The 20,734-nt window shown below is 45.2% G+C and overlaps 1 pseudogene; it reads right to left on the bottom strand.

Moving 5' to 3' along the window:
- Window positions 1-19,130: 19,130 nt before the first annotated feature.
- LOC149865512 (uncharacterized) lies at window positions 19,131-19,886 on the bottom strand (annotated as a pseudogene).
- Window positions 19,887-20,734: the final 848 nt, after the last annotated feature.

Raw genomic sequence — 20,734 nt, 5'->3', positions numbered from 1 at the left:
CAGGAGGCTGGTCCAGCTGCAGCTGTCCACCCCTGCTGCTTTGTGTTGCGAGCAGCCCTGATCTGCCAGTACCCTGCCCCTCCTCATGCCATTGACCCTCACTCCCGACCCACAGTTCTCTGGTTCTCCCAGTGCCCCTCACTCCAACCCACAAGCCCCCACCCCCTCAGATGCCCCCAACTCCCAATGTGGTACCCCCCATCCCTGCCAATGCCCCTCACTCCCAACCACAGCCCCCTGCCACACAAGCCCTGCCAGAAGGGGCCTCCAGCTGCCAGGGCTACAGGACCAGGTCGAAGGCTTACAGACCCCTGCAGTGGTGCCCAAGCCTCAGCTGTCACACGGAGGAGGCAGTGGCTGTTGTGACCAGAGCTAAGCATGGAGCCCATCCCCCTGCCTCCGCCCCACCATGGGGAGTGGAGCCCACAGAGGGCACAACTCTGTGCCACCACCACAACTGCAGCTGGGTGTCAAGGTGGCACGGCTGACACAGGGGACCCAGCAGTGGCAGCACCAAGCCTCCCTACCCTCTCACTGTGGGTCCTGCCCACTGGGTCACACAGTCCCTCAGGCGGGGAGGGCAACAGGATGAGAAGCCCCGAGCCCCACAATGAGGAGCCGGCGTCCTGCCCCATCCCATGCACAAATCCGAGGGGGTGGGGGGCACATGCCCCACTTGACCTCCCCAGGAGTGCACACAGCAGTGTGGAGCTGCACCCCGCCAATTAGCCCACTGGCCCTGCAGCCATACGTTCCTACCCTGGCCCTGGTCACTGCTTTGGCTGGGCAGAGTCCCCTGTCCCAGCTGCTAACCCTGTCCCACTCCCTCCCTTACCGTAGGGACCTCAATCTACCCCTTTGCTCCCCCATGCCCCCCACAGACTTACGTACACATGGCGCCCCCCTGCGTCCTGCTCCCCCAGCCCCAAACAGCCCCTTGCAGGCTGGAACTCTACCAGACTACAAGGCAAAACCCAGTTTCCTGCATTTTTCTCTTTCAAAGGAGAAAAATCCATGATCTTTAAAGGAGAAAATCCATGTTTTTCCATGACAAATCAAAAACCTGCATCCCTGGTAATGATGACATGATGCAACTGAACGTAATGGTATTGACATCAGTGTTGTAATTTTTACATAATACAATAACATAGATGTTCCTATCATGGGTGAATGGCCTGAGCCTGCACGTATCTGCTTAGTATATCTATTTATCACCTTACACCTCATTTGTTTCCTCTGACCTCATGACACAGATTCACAGTTTAGGGCTGGAAGGGGCCGCATGAAATGATAAAATCATAGAATGATAGAAGTCAGGTCAGAAGGGACCTTGTAGATCTTCAAGTCCGACCCCCAGCCTGGGCAGGAGAAAAACCGGGCTCAAATAACTCCAGCCAGGTAGGCATCAAGCCTCTTCTTAAAGACCCCCAGGGTAGGAGCCAGCACCACTTCTCTTGCGAGTTGCTTCCAGATCCTAGCCGCCCTGACTGTGAAGTAGTTCTTACGGATGTCTAATTTAAACCTACTCTCCAACAACTTGTGGCCGTTATGCCTTGTTATGCCACAGTGCGCTAGGGAAAACAAGGTCTCTCCCAAACCCTTCTGGTCCCCACCATGTGAGTTTATAGATGGTCACCAGGTCCCCCTTCAGCCTTCTCTTGTGAAGGCTGAACAGGTTCAGGTCCTGCAGTTTCTCATTGTAGGGTCTGCCCTGTTGTCCCCTGATCATGCAGGTGGCCCTCCTCTGGACCCTCTCCATGCTGTCCACATCCCTCCTGAAGTGGGGAGCACAGAACTGGACACAGTACTCCAGCTGCAGCCTGACCAGTGTCGCAAAGAGGGGGAGGATCACCTCCTTGGCCCTACTTGAGATGCACCTGTGGATGCACGACAAGGTCTGGTTAGCCCTGCCAACCATGACCTCGCATTGTCGGCCCATGTTCATGACTCCAAGATCCCTTTCTCCCTCCATGCTCTCAAGAAGGGAGTTTCCCATCTTATAAGTGTGCTGCTGGCTACTACTGCCCAAGTGCAGCACCCTGCACTTGTCAGTATTGAAACTCATCCTGTTTTTGTTAGCCCACCCCTGCAACCTATCCAGGTCTCGCTGCAGTCTTTCCCTGCCTACTAGCGTGCTCGCCTCAACCCAAATTTTGGTATCATCAGCGAATTTAAACAGATTGCTTTTCACCCCGTCGTCCAAATCGCTGATAAAGAGATTGAACAGCACAGGCCCAAGGACTGAGCCCTGGGGGACTCCACTGCCCACTTCCCCCCAGGTCGAATATGACCCATCCACCACCACCCTCTGAGTACGACCCTTCAGCCCATCTGCAATCCATCTGACTGTGTAGGCATCAATGCCACAGTCACCTAGTTTTTTAATGAGGATGGGGTGGGAGACGGTGTCAAAGGACTTGCTGAAGTCCAGAAAGAGATCATCAGGCCAGACCCCTGCTCTGGGCATGAAAGACTGTTGGGGTCAAATAACCCCATACAACCCCAGCAACATCCAGTCTCCTTTTGAAGATCTCCAGGATAGGTGCCTGCATCACCCCCGCTGGGAGTCTATTTCAGAGTCTGATCACATGAACCATGAAGAAGTTTGACACCCTTCAACAGATCTGGCAGCAACGTGGTTGAGAGAAATCTGTAAAATGAAGACTTGCAGAACCCAGGACTTGGTGGAGTGGCGTGCATGTTTTGGAGGACATGGGGGTGAATTCCCTCATAATTTCTTTTCTATCTTCCATTGCTCTTATTTTTTGCAAAAGGCTATCCCAGTAGCCTGGAAACACACACAGTAGCAAAAGTCTTACAGAATCTAGTGGGAATAAGAACAGGGAAATACTTTTCCAACCTTCAAGAAATGTTGTGAGATTTTGTTATTTTATTGCAAGATGCTTTCAGGTTATATGGTATGTATTATTTTTCACTGTCTTTTGCTGAGTTCAAAATGCTGATTAATTTGGTGGTCCACTGATTTAAGTAAATACCCAGAAAACTATATATTTTAAAATAGTATTTAAACTAGAGGCTTTTTATTTCCCTCACCACTGATATCACTAAGAAAGCGTTTTAGAATCCTTTCATCATTAGCTTTAGAAAGTTTCCATTCAATTCAACAGTATAAACACCATTCTGAATTCTGTGAAGAGCTTACAGAAAAAGAAAGGCCTGCAGACAATGAAAAGACACACACTGATTGCAAGGAGCTTTGGATCAGTAGGAAGAACACAGTAATTATAAATAACTCCAATTAAACAATTATATTTTGACAGTTATATTTATGACTTTACGAACACTGTGTTTTTTCCAACCAGTCATTCAGTTACATTCATAGATAAAAATGTAGGCCAGCTATTTCAGAGCACAAAACAAGGATATAGTTAAACAAAAGAAGTAGAATCCATTGTGTATTAGAGCTAATTGAAAATTTCCATGCAAGTATTGTTTCCAAACAATACTAAGATAAAAATGGTAAAGGTGTTATTTCGGTTGTTGACTAATAAATAAAAACCCTTTTAAATCATAGAGACAGATCATACACTTTTTCAGACAGTATTGTTTTCATGGCTAATCTAAAACTTACGGAAAATTTTTAAATGATGTGTTTCCCATACTGAAAATATATACATCTATTTTGATCAACAATATGATGAATATTTTATCTTCATTCAATATTTTTAGGTAACTGCTAGAATCATCCAAATATAAGAATCAGATGGATGTGCCTCAGTGAGAGTGACAAAACACATTACTTATCTAAGTGGCATATCAGTGAAATGTGGATTGTTTCAACTCCAGCTAAAAAAAAGATTTTTCTCGTCCATGTGTTTCTTTTGTGAGACTTTTTTCTTTACTGCCTTTTACTTGACTTCTACTCATTCTAGCACCTGCATGAAAAAAATCTCATTAGGAGATGTATTTGCTATCATAAAACCCATATGTATGAGAAATCTCTCATAGTTTAACCTTGCTAAGGAATCAGAGTGAATAATATCTAATTTTTCATGCAAGTTTGAAAACTGGTAGAGATCGTCATGATCCAAGGAACTCTGTAGGGTTTACATGAAGTCAAGTAATTCACCTTTTGTCAATTTCAGTACATTTCTGTTGCGCTCTGCAATTGCAAATTGACTCCCTGATGGCCAATTTAACACCTCTGCCTTGTGATTATTTATAAATTAAATTCTGTATAATCTAAGTGGATAAAAAGGTTTTATGCTGATTTACGTACAAGATTTACATTCTGATGGGACTAAGTATTAATTTTCAACACTACCCTATTTTTAACCACGAGCTATGAAATCAGATAGGCTTCCATTTTTATGCCCACAATTTTGAGAATATAATTATTGTCTTTGTTGTTGGTCTTTGTACAGAGGTAATTTAATTCCAAAAGGTTTGCTAATGTTGTGGACCTGAGCCCAGATTCAGGTAAATGGAGAGTCAGTCTCCACCCAACTTAGACTCAGTTTCAAATAGAACACCACTGTTTTTTCTGCCACTCATCTCAATTTTTTCTTCCATGAAACTTGCTACATTTAGAAATTATTTCCAGTCAGCCATGACATTTATTTGAAACACATTCCTTAAACATGCTTTTTTTTTACCCTTCATGTAAGGCCTATAAATTCAAGACCTATGCTATGGAAAAAAGTTAGCAAAATTGATCATAACCATTACTTTACTGGTGCAACTAATAAGGTACTAATCTACACTGTTTGGTCACTTATCTCCCCTTGCAGCTATTTTTTTTTTAATTCAGACTTTGGGAGTATTAATCTTATCCTCAGATATGCTTGTAAATAACTGTAAACATATGTCACATTAATAAAGTTGGTCAAAACTCAACACTCATTTTTTTAAACTTATTTTATTCTTCAGTGAGTATTTCTAAACAAGGATAAAAAAAATTAAAAATCCCACAAAACTCAATTTAAAGAATAATTTCATTTAAGATTAATTGAAGCGTTCTGGATTGATAAATCCAAAATGCCTCATTATAATGTTGAGATTATTTTTTTTAACTAAAGCTTGTTTGAGATTTAGTTAAAGCACTTCAACTGCCATTTTGAAGTGCAGAGACGCTGAATACACAAGGCACAGAGACTGCTGGAGCACACTAATTAGCACACTCTAGCAGACTATTAATTGAGTCTGCTCTGATAAGCTATAATTACTGAATGAAAGATATATTCCTTATAAATTCACTATAATCCATGTGCCCTTCTACACATCCTGGTATGTGTACTACTTACCACTGAAATACTTTGCAAATCTGACCATTAGGCACTACTGAAAATTTTTACACTAACTGTCTAATTATCTTTTCCCTTTGGGCCCTTGGCATGACTCTTGAATTATACAAGATTCCTAAAATTGGAAGTAATATATGTACAAAAAGAGTGTGTTTGTTTCACGCTTCCTCTTTAAGATCCTTTCACTCTGTTAAAGTGGTGTAAACCTGCAAAGATATAAGAGAATAAGGTTCTAAATATTTATTTTAAAGGAATTTGTCACATGACGCTAAATTTCATGGTAAAGATGGTATTTTGTGTGGGCTTTTAAATGGGTGAATTAAATGGGTCTTTTTGTGATGTTCATGTTCATTCAGGTTACTGGTGGACACTGACCTATAAACATTTACACCATTAAGAGACTGGCTAAACTGGGAAGTGTTGTTTTTACATTAACTGACTAAGACAAAAAGGCTGAAAGACTTGTGATCCCCAATTGGATACTTGGGGGTGATGTCATGCTAGGGTATATAAGGAACTTCTCAGCTGAGGCTCAGACTCTTTCTCTTGGAGAGCTGCTACAGAGGCTGTTGTTGCAAAACTAGGGAGCTAAACTGCGAAGAACTGCCCCCTGGCGCTCTCCCCCCTCCTTTACTGGAGAAGCGAGTTGAAGCGATGTGATGGGAAACTTGAAACAAAGGAAAAGAAACTGTCTCAGAGTTTGGGACACAGCTTCTCTCTCTCTTTTCCTTTTTTTCCCTGGGTTTTGAGTGGGATAATACTGGGGTTAGGGGTATTAATCCCTGCAGCACACTGACCATGCATGGTTGGAGCCTGACAGTCTGCTGATAGTACTGCCTGGGTTTAAAGGCCTGGCAAATCTGGGCCAGGATTAAAAGCCTGTCACGATTTGGAACAGGGCAAGGAGCCTACTGCATTTTGTTGTTTAGTCCACGCCAAAGTGCAAAACAGGCCTGGCTCTCTTCAGCCCAGGCCCAGGCCCAATGCAGTATGACCTGCCCCGCTTCTCTTGGTTAGTCAAGGCTCAATGCAAATAGGCCTGGGTGCCCCTTTTCTAGTTTTGCTGCTGTGGCTCAGCCTAGCTGCATAGCTGAACCCCGCTGTATCATCCAGCCCAGGGCAGGAGAGGCCTGGCTCCCCATTTTTGAGTCCTTTTGCAGTTTTCTGCCCCAGCAGAACTGGTGGTTTCCTTTGTTTTCCTTGCCTTTGCTTTCTGTAATAAATCTGTCCTTTGTGTTTGCACTGCTTGTGATGTGAGGGTTTTGTTTATGTGGGACACCCCAGCCAAATTCAGTAATCCCAGATTTCTGGGTGGGGTCTCAAGCCACAGTAAAAACTTATTCGGTACCCTGAAATTTGAGCCCATCCCTTGCTGCTGCCAACCAACACCCAGCAAAAGGGTTACAGTTACATGGTTTAAAAAACTCAGAAAGAGAGATTAAAAAGTTAAAAGAAAAAAATATAATAAAGTTGATTTCATAGTGAAACCATGGAGAAACTTGTTACCAGACTGTTTTCCAGCTCAGTGATGCTGTAAATTACTCTTCTACTTGTTACAATTTTTATAGGTGGACAAAATATGGAATAAGGTAAATTTGACAAAATTTCTGAAATACAATTCTCTCTCACTAAAAGCTTTCCAAACTTTGATGATAAATGTCAGATTTTGAAAATTTCCTACCACCTCCATAGAAGTTAATAAAATACATATGACATGTCACTATCTGGCTATGCTGGCCCAAGTTTTGATGAAAAAAATCATCAGTATTTAAAACATTTTAATATTTCCTCAGTTATTTGTGCAGCTATTTCCTTGCACCTAATGTTCTTCTTATTGCTATATCTCCCTATACTGGCAACAGTATAAGTAAATAATAAATACATATCTGCAGTTAATATTGTTTTTCCTGGAATATTTCACAGATTATAAAGCTTGGATTCATCTAGTCTGACTTCCTGTGTAACACAGAGCATAGGACTTATCTTACATTAATTCTTGTTTGAACTGGAACATCTTTAAGATCTGATCTTGATTTATGTGAGAGGCAAGGATGTATGTGGGCGATATCTTTTACTGGACAAACTGCATGGTTGGAAGCAACTTAGATAAGCTTTCAAATGCAATGCAGTCTTCCTTAGGTCTGAGGGAAAAACAGGCCTATCGGAGACACTGGCAAGGGAGGTAAAATTTTCAGCACTAAATTGGCCTTTATATAAGAGTACTACAGCAGAGAGCACCTGTATCTTTGAAAGAGCCACCCAAGTACCCCACAACAACCTACTACTATACAAAAAGAAACACCTCTTTGACTGCAAACCCCTGGGTACAGACAGTCAAAAAGCCTGAGGCTGAACTGACTCAGTCTTTGCAGGTTAGTCTAAGATGCACCGATTAAAATGAACAGAAGTGAATGGACATTTACCTTTGATTCAGGAAATGCAGCTGCATGCTTACAGAGGCTCAGGCCAAAAGTTGGGAGGAGCTAGAGCACAGCTGTCTGGCTGTCTTTACTTCCTCTTCCCACTGTCCCCAAGGTCTCTAGGATTTGCAGTCCAAAATCAGAGCAACAGGACTTTGCAGGGTTGCTCATCACTTCCTCTTCCTGCTTCCAGGTACCTCTGGGATTTGTAGTCCACAGTCAGAACAAGCAGTAAGTTTGAGTGGTAAAAAGGGTGTTTATCACCCCCAACCCTCCAGCCCCAGACCCCAGCTGGGTTTTGTCTCATGGAGGTAGACCCTGCCTTCCCACCGCTCGCAGACTGTGCTGCATCCCCAGCCAGTCTTGCCCACCTTTTCAGCCAGCCCTCACTGCTCCAGCTAGGGAGCACAGGGGTGGGGCTAGCCCTGATCTCTGGAGCAGACAGCACAGCCCACCCCAGGGCTGCCAAGCATGCTGGGATGCAGGGGGACTGTCATTTAACTTGAACCAGGAAGGGGTCTGGGACAGAAGTTTCATAAACCAGTTTGACCCAAATTAGCTAAGTCTGATACTAGATTCAACCAGGTTTATCTTAAACCAGTTTCAGCCATTTTGAAACTGGTTTATGTGCACTGAGCTTCTGTTCTTCTACAGGTATAAGTTTCTGATCACTTAAAGTGATTTATGTGTTACTTCTGTCCCTACTCCTGGTGGTCACCTGCCACCCCACACTTAAACTGGTAAGAAGAGCCTATATTTGAGCAAGATCAGACCTTGAGATAAATATTTTCAGCCTCCACCTCTGCATCCCAGCTTCTGTCTTTAATCAAGATTGAGGAAATGTACTGCACAGTAACCACGAGCACATGTAAATGTGTGTAGTAAATTAGGCAACAGTGCAGTAACATATCTTGTGTCGATGTGGCCTGTATGTCAGTAATGGTCACACAGGTACCAAACAATTTGAACTTGTACTTATACATTCAAGGATTAAATTAGCATTTTTAGCCAGTGTCACAAAGAGCTTCCATGATCAGCTGACTGTCTACCATAAATCCTTTTAAGAGTTGCTTCTTTCCAGAGTAGGGTCTCCCATCCTGCGAGCATGGCCTACATTACTCTTCTTTGTATAATTTTACATTTGGCTGTACTAAAATATATACTATTTACCTGGGACAGCATAGTAAATAATTCAGCTCTCATAGTAAGGATGATCTGACCACTAAATTGTTGAGTCATCTTCAGCCTTTCACAGTGATAAAGTTTTGTTTTTTTTGTGGTTTTTTTAGGCTCTTGATAAATGGTTAAATAGGATAAAACCAGCTGCTGATGTATCTCTGTGGAACCTCGGCATAAATATGCACATTCCATGACAATACCCTATTCACAACTATGTATGAGTTCTGTCGCTGAACCTACTTTGATATGTAACAGGCCATATTAACTTTGTATCATCCTAGATACTAAAATCAAAATGGTATGTAATAGTAAGGTAAATGCACTATAAAATAATCTATTATATCTTACTTTTGTGAAGAATATTTCATTCTCATAAAAATAGAAAATAGATGATATTAGATTTGATCTATACATCCATATTGATTGACAATAATTTATTTTGTTAAGTCAATTCTTTTAGTTCTATAACTCTTTACAAATTCAATTCTATATGAGAAGTTACATTATTTCACCTGGGAGCAGCATCAAATTAATAGGCTTATAATTATCTGGGTTGTTCTATGGGCCCTTTAACTATTGGTACAATTTTGACTTTTTCTGGTCTTTTGAAACTTTACCTTGGGTTTCAAGAATTATGAAAAACAGCATTAATAGTCCTGAAAGCCCCTTCTCCAAGTCTCTTAAAACTCACAGGGATTGTCTAAACTGAAAACTTAGACACACCTGCTGGCATAGTATTCATGCAATTAATTCACCTGAATAAACCAGAAATTATTGCTCCTGGGACGACAGCATATTGAGCAGGGGTGGAGCAGCCCTGGCTGTCAGGGCCCCTGGAGGCCAGCCTGCTAACCTGGGGCTGCTCCAACCCAGCTCACCATGAGGTGAAGGGGCTAGCTGGGACGTGAGGTTGCCTTAGTGAAAGGCTAGCTAGCAGGCAGCCACCACACTGAAGCACGCTTATGCCTCAGTCAGCTCCGTCAGCATCTACATGTGCATTGATGCAGAGTAAATAACGTCTAGTTTACAAGTACTAACCTACAGCAAGGTTAATTAGTTTACTCTATACTAATAACACTATACGTGTAAATGGTGATATTTTACTATGGAGCTAATCAGGCAGCAGTGCACTAAATGTCTCATGTAGACATGCCCAGCAAGTGGTAAACTCAACTAAGGAGGTAGCTTCACAAAGGCTACCTCCTGAACTAGAGGTGTTACAGTGTATGGACACACACTTGGAGCTATTCCAAAAGGGAAGTAGGATTCTTGCTACAAACTGCCCAGCAGCTGTTTTATTCCCTAAACTTCTCTCTAGTTCTCTAAAAACATCAGCTCAATGTCCCGAGGTGCCCAAAAAAGGCAATAAAATGTTGGGGTTCATTAAGAATGGGACTGAAAACAAAGTGGAAAACATCATCATGCCACTATACAAATCCATGGGTTGTCCACATCTTGAATATGGTGTGCAGTTCTGGCTCCTACATCTCAAAAAGGATGTAGTAGAATTAGAAAAGGTACTGAGAAGTGCAAAAATGATCAGGGTATGAAGCAGTTGCCATACCAGAAAAGATCAGAAAGGCTAGGACACTTCAATTTGGAAAAGAAAAGGCTGGGGGATATGACAGTTCTATAAAATCATAGAGAATATAGACGAAGTGAATAAGAGACCATGATTCACCAAATCCTAGTGTACACTCAATGAAATTATAAGACAGGTTTAAAACTAAGAGAAAATCTTTTTTTTTTTTTTATACTTTTCATAATTAACCTGTAGAATTCTCTATCACAGGAGATAGTAGAGGCAAAGTGTACAGCCAGGTCCAAAAAAGAATAGACCAAATCATGAATGATAGATCTATTAATAGCTATTAAATAAAATAGTCAGAGATCTATCCTCTGACTCTCTAAACCAAAGATGATGGATGCCAGGGAATGTAATGAACAAGGGATAAATCACTCTATACATACTCGGTTCAGTGCTCTACTATAAAGCATCCACTCCTGCCACTGTCAGACACAGGGAACTGTGTTTGATAGACCATTGGTCTGACCTAGTATGGCACTTCTTATAGTCTCATGTTCTAACAGTGATGTGCAGACAAACTAGGAATGAGACAAAATGTAGCAAAACACCTCTGACATTCCCTAGCTTGCCACACACAACTGTTAGGATATAAGAGCAGCTGCACAGTCCCAATCAGCAGCCCCACTTTTGCAGCACTCTCCTTTTGAAATGGCTGCAACTCGAGACCTTTGCTCCTTGTTCTGTCATCTGCCACCACTAAAAACAGTCCAGCTCCATTTTCTTTTGAACCCCCTACAGGCTGCTAGTAAGTCCCCTCTCAGTCTCCTCTTCTCTAGACTACATAGGCCCAGTTCCCTCAGTCTGTCCTTGTAAATCATGTATCCCAGCCCCACTCACCATTTCTGTTGCTCTCCGCTAGACTCTCTCCAATTTGTCCACACCCTTTCTGTAGTGAGTGGCCCAAAACTGAACACAGTACTCCAGAAGTGACCTCCCCAGTCTGGAATAAAGGGGAATAATCACTTCCCTTGACCTACTGGCAGTACCCCTACCAATGCAGCCCAGTATGCCATTAGCCTTCTTGACAACTAGGGCTGGCTCATATTCAGTTTATTGTCCACTGTAACCCCCAGATCCTTTTCTGCAGAGCTGCTGCCCAGCCAGTCAGCCCCCAGCCTGTCCTGGTGCATGGGATTGTTCTGTCCTAAGTGCAGGACTTTGCACTTGTCCTTGTTGAACCTCATGAGATTCCTTTTGGCCCAGTCCTCCAATTTATCTAGTTCACTCTGGGACCCTACCAACCCTACCCTCCAGCATATCTACTACTCCCCCACAGCTTGGTGTCATCTGCAAACTTGCACGCTATGCCACCATCCAGGTTGTTGATGAAGACATTGAACAAAACCAGCCACAGTATCGACCACAGGGGCACTCCACTTAATACCTGCTGCCAACTAAACATTGAGCTGTGGCTTACTACTCTCTGAGCCTGATCCTCCAGCCAGTTTTCTATGCACTTTACAATCCATTCATTCAGCCCATACTTCCTTAGCTTCCTTGCGAGAACATTGTGAGAGACCATATCAAAAGCCTTGCTAAGATTAAGGTACAACACATGCATCCATTTCCCTTCATGCACAGAGCCTGTCACCTCATCATAGATGGCAATCAGTTTGGTCAGGAATAACTTTCCTTTGGTGAATCCATGCTGACTGTTCCTGATCACCTTCTTCTCCTCCATGTGCTTCAAGATGGATTTTTTGAGGATCTGATCCTTGATTTTCCCAGGGACTGAGGTGAGCCTGACTGGTCTGTAGTTCCCTGGATCCTCCATTTTCCCTTTCTTAAATATGGGCATTGTACTTGCCCTTTCCCAGTCATCTGGGACCTCTCCTGATCACCATGAGTTTTAAAAGATGGTGGTCAGTGGCTCTGCAATCTCAACAGCTAACTCCCTCAGCACCTTCAAATGCATCCCATCCAGCCCCATGGACTTGTGTGTGTCCAGCTTTTCTAAATAGTCCCTAACATGTTCTTTCACCACTGTTGGCTGCTCACCTCCTCCCCACACTCTGCTGCTCTTTACCTTGGTTGTAAAGACCGAGGCAAAAAAAGCATTGAGCACTTCAGCCTTTTCTGCTTCCTCTGCCACTAGGTTGCCTCCCCCATTCAATAAGAGACTCACACGTTCCCTGATCCTCCTCTTGCTTCCAGCATGCTGTAGAAACCCTTCTTGTTACCCTTCACATCCCTTGCTAGCTACAACTCCAATTGCACTTTGGTCTTCCTGATTTCATCCCTGCATGCCTGAGCAACGCTCTCATACTCCTCCCTATTATATGTGCAAGTTTCCACTTCTTATAAGCTTCCTTTTTGTGACTTAGTTTACTGAAGAGTTCGCTGCTAAGCCAAGCTGGTCTTCTGCCACACTTGCTGGTCTTCCCGCACACCAGGATGGTTTGTTCCTGCACTCTGAATAAAGCTTCTTTAAAGTACAGCCAGCTCTCCTGGACTCCTCTCCCCCTCAGACTGGCTTTCCCAGGGATCCTGCCCATGAGTTCCCTGAGCGAGTCAAAGTCTTTTTTCTGAAGTCCCCGGTCCTTACTCTTCTGCTCTCCATCCTGCCTTTCCTCAGGATCCTGAACTCAATCATCTCATGGTCACTGCTGCCCAATTTGCCAATTGTGCCTGATAGCTTCTGATAGCCTCTTTGTGCTTCATAGCTTCCATTGTGTTGCAAAAACCCAGCTGAGTTTCCTTTGAGGGGACTGGTATTTGCAATGCTTATCTGCATTCTTTAGGAAGGCTTACCTGAGCTCCTAAGGACTGTTTCCCTAAAATAAATGCCATACATACATGTTAATTAATAGTTTAAATTGCCTAATTTGGACTGTCGTAATCTGCATTAACGTTAATCCTCACAAATGAGGATTAGTTAATTCAGACTCGAGCCAATTTTAATTCGGATTACAGACCTCCACATGTATATAGCGATGACCATTGTCCAGATTAAACCTAGAACAAGGTAACATCTCTAAACAGCCCATGTACTATATTTACCTAAAACACAGCAGCCCCCCATGCCACATTAATTACCTTCTGGATGGCAGCTGCATAACTCTCAGCAGTAGATCTCCCCTGTGATTCTGCAGAAAGGTCTTTGTATTTGACTGCTCTCCCATCCTGTATTAGACAGACAACTTGACACTTCTCACAAAATTCCTCTCCTGTGACCCTCTTAGCTTCCCTGCTATTTGTTCACATTGTGTGGTAAAACATCAAAACGCTCTGCTCCAAAATTTGTGTCTCACTCACAGCCTAAATTGCAGCTTCAGGTGCCACTATTGCTGGACTGCTCCGTGCCTCCTTAATTAATGCCTTTTCCCTAGTGCTCTCCTGCACCTGTTATTATATGAAATAAGTAAGCAGAAGTAATTATACACAACATATAATAACTACCCCAGCCCAAAATAACAAATTACATGTTATACATGGAAAATGGAAGTCCTGTTCAGTGCAGGCACTGACAGCAGCTTGAGTGAAATTTGTGCTTTTACAAACTGTTTTTATACAAAAATCAAGACTTGGAGGCTAACTACTGGGAATGTCTTTCACAGGTCTGGTTTGAAAAGCACAAAGAAAGGAACTCAGTGCTAGGGCAATTTATAGGTTAAAGGATAACATTGTGCAGACTATCTAATTAAGACAGTAGTGCCCATTGAGCACAGTCCCCCTCAACACCTATTTTTTTTCAAGTCATAGTGAGGAGGGCTGTGTGAAACAGCAGCATTCTGTTTCGACCAGTGTTTCGACAGTTTGACGCAACAGCATTCTGGTTTTAATTTTGTTCTGATTCAAAATAGTTGTCCCATTCCATTACTTTGAAACAGGGTCAAAACAGCAAAACTATTTTGACGTTTCACCCATAGGCTATAATGGAGAAGGTAAAAACAGTCTATGACTGTCATTTGTGGCCTGAATTTGATGAAACTTGCAGGAATGGTAGCTCCTTCTGAGTGCATGAAGCATGCCAAGCTTCAAGGAGATAGGTGCAGGGGGGTCAGAGAAACTGCACCCCAAAGTCTTGAAAGCAACATTCATGTCATGTGCATGCGTTAAGCCACAGCAGGATCAAACCTGCAGGGATGCTATCCCCTGCTGAGGCCACAAAGCCTGCCAAGTTTCAAGGAGATAGGGGCAGGGGTTTGGGGGAAACTAGCTCAAGCTGCAGACAAGCAAAACTCATGACATGGGTGATACTGTGTGTGTTAAGGCGCAGCAGGGTGAAGGCTGCAGGCCTGCTAGTCCCTGCTGAGGCCACGGAGTCTGCCAGCTGTCGAGGAGATCGGTGCAGGGGTTCTGGGGCGCTGCGCGTCTAGCTGCTGACAGGCAAAACTCATGACATGGGTGCTTGTGCAATTGCTGCCTCTCATCAGACAGCAGGACTGAAGATCCCCCATCACTTGCCACCAGAGACCTGGGGGCAATAATTGACCAGAGTATGAACAGGAACTGGCAGTGCGATGCTGTAGCCAGCTGGGCTAGCAATACCCTGGCATTCATCAATTGATGCATCTCCAGCAAAACCATTGCAAAGAAGTGATTTCTCCTGCTCTACTTGACTCTACTCAGCATTGGTGGGACCGCAGCTGGGCGCTGCACTTTAATGTGGTAAACCTTAAGAGAGTCCAGAGAAGGGCTACCCATATTATCAGAGACTTGCATGGCAAGCCATATGAGAAGAGGCTTAGGGACCAGGGACTCTTCAGCCTGAAAAGGAGAAGAGTGAGAGGGGACTTAGTAGCAGCTTGCCACTACATCAGAAGTGTACATCTAGGGTTTGGTGAACAACTGTTTACCAGGGCACTCTTGGGGAAAACTAGGAGTAATGGTCACAAACTCCTAAAAGACTGTTTCAGGCTCATTTCAGGCTGAACATTAGGAAAAACTACTTCACAGGCAGGGTGTCCAGACTGTGGAATAAAGTCCCTCCAGAGGTGGCGTGATCACCTACCCTGGAAATCTTCAAGAGGAGACTGGACAGTTACCCCCAAACAGTGTCGAAACGGCGAAACATTTCTACTTTCCTCATTTTGTTTTGAGGTTGCTTTGACCTTGAAATGGATTGAAACAGCATCGAAATAAAACTGGCAGTGAAATTTCACACAGTCCTAACAGTGAGCCACTACACTGCATATATTTTAACTTCCTCATCACTCCCACAGCTAAGCTGCACCTTTCTTTCCCATTCCCAATGATTCCTGTTTCTGCACCTGCCTTCAATGACTGGTAGACATAACCAAATGTGGCCCCAACTTACCCAGAATCCCTCTGTCAGCTCCTCTCTAAGACAATTGGTGTAGTCCTGCCCTGCATGAAGTAAAGGTGGAACCAGGTTGCCCTATCATCTGCATATAATTTTTTTGAGGATCCTAGGACTCATGCCAAAAACACCCAGTTCCAGACATGAGTGGGGCCTTATTAGCACATGGATCCTTTGTGGGAGAGGGGCTGGATATCTGGAGTACATACATATACTGAACTGCGGGGTCTCCATTGCTTGAAATGCTGTTGACTCTGCTGGGCCCAGACCAATGAGGTACGTGGTAAATCATGAGCCTTTTGGCTTTAAATTAACATCATGCATAGTTTGTATTATATGTAAATAGTAGGGTTGTATGAAAGAGCACCGTTTCCTTTCGACTTCCATTTCACCATTTTGAAGGGACAAGTATTTCGTTTTGACATTTAATTTCATTTTGAAGCACTGTTCCATTTCGTTTCATTGAAACTGTTTTGCTGTTTCATAGATTTCATAGATTTTAGAGTCAGAAGGGACCCAATGGATCATTGTATCTGACTCCCTACCCCCAGCCAGGTGATTGGCAAGCCTCCTCTTGAAGACCTCCAAGTTAGGTGACAGCACAACCTCTCTTGGAAGCCCATTCCAGACTCTGGCCATCCTTATTGTAAAAAACTTCTTCCTAATGTCCAACCTAAATCTACTCTCCACTAGTGTGCACCCATTATTCCTAGTTACTCCCTGGGTTGCTCTGGTAAACAGCGCATCTCCAATTCCCTGCTGTCCTTCCCTGACAAATTTATAGGCAGCTAAAAGGTCACCCCTTAGCTGACTTTTGTATAAGCTGAAGACATCCAGATCTTTCAACCTCTCCTCATAGGGTCTTTCATGGAGACCACTAATCATGCTAGTGGCCCTCCTCTGAATGCTCTCCAGATCCTCTGTGTCCCTCTTGAAGTGTGGCACCCAAAAATGGACACAGTACTCCAACTGCAGCCTGACTAATGCCACATAGAGGGCGAGCGTCACCTCCCTCAATCTGTTGGTCATGCATCTGCTAATACACGACAAGCTGCAATTGGCTTTGTTGATTGGCCTCGTTACACTGCTGGCTCATGTTCATCTTGGAGTCAACTATGACTCCAAGATCTCTTTCAGCCTCTGAGCTGCTGAGGAGGACATCCCCCAACCTGTAGGTGTGCTGGGGATTCCTCCTTCCTAGGTGGAGTACCTTTCATTCATCTTTGTTGAACTGCATCCTAATACTTTCCGCCCATTGATCTAACCTGTCCAAGTAGGCCTGCACCTGCTCCCTGCCCTCTGGTGTATTAACTTTGCCCCATAATTTGGTAGCATCCGTGAACTCGGAGAGGGTGCTCACCACACCCTCATCCAAATCACTGATGAAGATATTAAATAACACTGGCCCAAGAACTGAACCCTGAGGGACCCCGCTGCCCACCTCCTTCCAAGCCGAGAATGATTTGTCAACCACCACCCTCTGGGTGCGGTCCCTAAGCAAGTTAGACCCCCACCTGACTGTGTAGGTGTCCACTTCACAGCCTGTTAGCTTCCCTGTGAGAATAGGATGCAAAACTGTGTTGAAGGCCTTCCTAAAATCCAGGTAGATCGCACTGGCTTCAGCTCCTGTGTCAAGGCAGTGTGTGACTTGGTCATAAAAGGCTATAAGGTTTGTCAGGCAAGATCTACCTGTGATGAACCCATGCTGGTTTCCTTTCAGTATCCTTTCCCCTGCTGGGCCTTGAGAAATACACTCTTTGATGATTTTTTCTAGTATTTTCCCAGGGGTAGAGGTAAGACTGATTGGCCTAAAGTTACCCGGCTCCTCCCCTCTCCCCTTCTTAAAAACGGGCACCACTTTGGCCTTCTTACAGTTCTCAGGGACCTGGCCAGAGCACCATGAGAGCTGAAACAGTGGCTCAGCAATGACATTAGCCAATCCCTTCAGCACCCATGGATGGAGGTCATCCAGGCGGCTGACTTGTACCCATCCAGCCCTTCCAAGCACTCTTTAACTGAGTCAGCACTAACCTGTGGCAGTCTGGTGCCTTTTGGATATCTGTCTATGCCCAAGGTGGGGGGATTGTCGTGGTCAGCATTAAGGAATACTGAAGCAAAGAACTCACTGAAGAGCTCCACCAACTGACCTGATTTGTCTTGCAGGGGCCCTATGATACTCTGTGCTTTCTTTTTGCTTGCTGTGTATCTGTCGAAGGACTTTTTATTGACCTTAATTGTTGTAGCCAGCCTAAGCTCCAGTCCTGCCTTGGCCTACCTAACTGACTCCCTTCAATAGTGTGCCAGGGTGGTGTATGCCTCCTTGGTGGCTGCCCCCTGCTTCTACTGCCAATACATCTCTTTCTTTGCCCCAGTTTTTCCTGAAGCTCCCTGTTCACCCAAGGGGGCTTTTTTATCTCCTTAGCCCCTTTTCTGCGTAAGGGGATAGACTCCTTTTGTGACCCAAGGATCACTCCCTTGAGAAACTTCCAACCCTCTTCGACCCCCATTAGCTCAATGCTCTTCAGTTCCACCACCTCACTAACTGGGTTCCTAAGTTTACTAAAGTTGGCCCTTCTGAAGTCTAAAACTTTAGCATCACTGGATATTTTTCTCACCCTTTGCTGGATAGTGAACTCTACCAAGTGGTGATCACTATAACCCAGGTTACTGTGTACCTGCAAGTCCCCCACGAGATCATACCCTGTTGCTAAGACCACTAAGGCACTACCCCGGTGGGACTGGACACCATTTGGGTTAGGTGGAGGTCCTGCACACAGTGTAAGAACCTCCTTGAGCAGCTTGTTTTGGCTGCCTGTACCTCCCAGCTAATGTCCTTGGGGTAATTTAGGACCCCCATGACCACTGCCTCCGTTGCCTGTATGGCATCTGAAAACTGCTTGGAGAATACCTCATCTAGCTCATCATCCTGGTGAGGAGGTCTGTAGTAGACACCCACTACCAAGTTCTTTTCCCCTACCCCCCCGCCCCCCCGGATCATGACCCACAATGCCTCGGAACTCCATTCCTCCACTCCTGCCTTGATGATGGAAGATGTGTACTGCTGCTAAACATAGAGAGCTACAATCCCGCCTTTTCTCCCCACTCTGTCTTGTCTATACAACCAGTACCCCGCAATGCCTACCACCCAGTCATGCATAGAATCCCACCATGTTTCAATTAAGCTGACTAGTCATACTGTGTGCTAGCAAGTAGGAGTGCGAGTTCTTCCTGCTTGTTCCCCATACTCCTGGCATTTGTGTAAAGATATTTTAGCCCCCAAGTGGGTGCTCTTGGTGTCCCTTTGCCATAACGGTGTGTGTTCCCCTTAGTGCCTACCTGGTTAGGTCCGGTGCCTTATTTGTGGCTTTTAAACCCTGAGTTCTCATCGACCACTGGTTCCCCATCCCCCATCAAACCTAGTTTAAAGCTCTTTGGAGGAGATCAGCCAACCTGCTGAAGAACAGCTGCTTACCTCTAGGAGAGAGATGAAGATTGTCCCATCCTAGGAAGACTTCTCCCTGGAAGTGCTGGTCATGGTTGCAGAATCCGAATCCCTCCTAAAGACACCATCTCTGGAGCTGCTGGTTGACTTCCCTGATGCGGGCATCCTGGTGCCTTCAGCTGCTGCCAGCTGGAAGGATGGAGGAGAATACTACCTGTGCCGCTGACTTTCTAAGGCCAACCCCCAGCTTGTGGAAGTCCTTCATGATGCAGTCAGGACTACTCCCAGCCACTTCATTAGTGCCCACATGGACAAGGACCATGGGGTAGTAGTCGAAGGGCTTGATAAGTTTAGGAATCCTTGCAGTGATAGCACTGATCTTAGCTCCAGGCAAGCAGGAGACCTCCCTCATGATGGGATCTGGTCGGCAGATCAGCCCTTCCATGCCTCTCAGGATTGAGTCGCCCATCACTATAAATTGGCATTTCTTCTGCCTGGGTAGTGGTCCCCCAGTCTGCATGGTGGTGGCTGAAGGGATCACTTCCTCTGTGTCCTCCTCTGCTGGAGAATGTTCCTCCTCTGTCTCCTCCTCTAAGGCTGCCAGGACCCCGTACCTGTTCCCCAGATGCACTGGGGAAGCAGCCACCATGTCCTGTCACCCGGGTCCAGAGGTGACAGTCTTCCATTCCCCTGCTGCAGATTTCTCTCATGGGGTTTCACCCATAGGCATCTGGAGCTGTAAGGAATGGAAGTACCCAGCAATCACAGCCTAGTCCTCCCTGATCCCCCTCAGCCTGCTCACCACCTCCTGGAGTTCCCTCACCTGCTCCTCCAAGGCCTGAAGGTGGACACATGAGGGACAGGTGGTTCCCACCCCCCGCCCTTGATAGCAGGGTTCCTGCCAGGTCACCCCTGCAGACAGGGCGGCAGGGCTCTGTCTGGATGGAGACCTGAGGAGCCGCGGGTGGGCAGCCCCATTGGGGCAGGGTCCCCAGCAGCAGCACCCTGTGCCCTTACCTTAGCTGCAGAGCTATGAGTCCTCATCATGCTCCTGTTGGGTGCTCCTTCTTGTCTCCTTCTTCTGTGTGCCTGCCTTGTAAGAACACTTGCAGAAACACAGGTGCGCCCTTACAGAGCACGGCTATTTGCGTGCTCTGCACGCATGGCTCAGGAGCACAGCTTCCAGCTGGCTCACTTAAGAGGGCTCTGGGGGGCTCCCCCTCCGGATCCTCTGCAGCTGTGCTGGCCCTCTGCCCCACTTACCTGAAGGGTCTTCTGCTGCCTCCACCTCCATGTCAGGTGAGGCCAGGGGGCACCCATGCACTGAGGCACTGTTTCAATGTTTTGCCCATAAGCTATAATGGGGAATCACAAAACTGCCTATAACTTCAACATTTCTTGCCTGATTTGAATAAAAAACACTAAGAGTGGTAGTCCCCACTGAGGCCACAAAGCTTCTCAAGTTTGAAGGAGATAGGAGCAGGGGTTTCTGGGAAACTGCACCTCAAGATGCTGACAAGCAAAACTTGTGACGTGTGACTTTGTCTGTGTGTTAAGGCACAGCCTCACTGGCACTGG

This window comes from Crocodylus siamensis, chromosome 4 (genome assembly GCF_052110815.1).
Source record: "Crocodylus siamensis isolate JL-2025a chromosome 4, ASM5211081v1, whole genome shotgun sequence".
Lineage (NCBI taxonomy): Eukaryota > Metazoa > Chordata > Crocodylia > Crocodylidae > Crocodylus > Crocodylus siamensis.
Note: the sequence above shows the minus strand (reverse complement) of the source record. Positions and strands in the feature narration are given on the sequence as shown.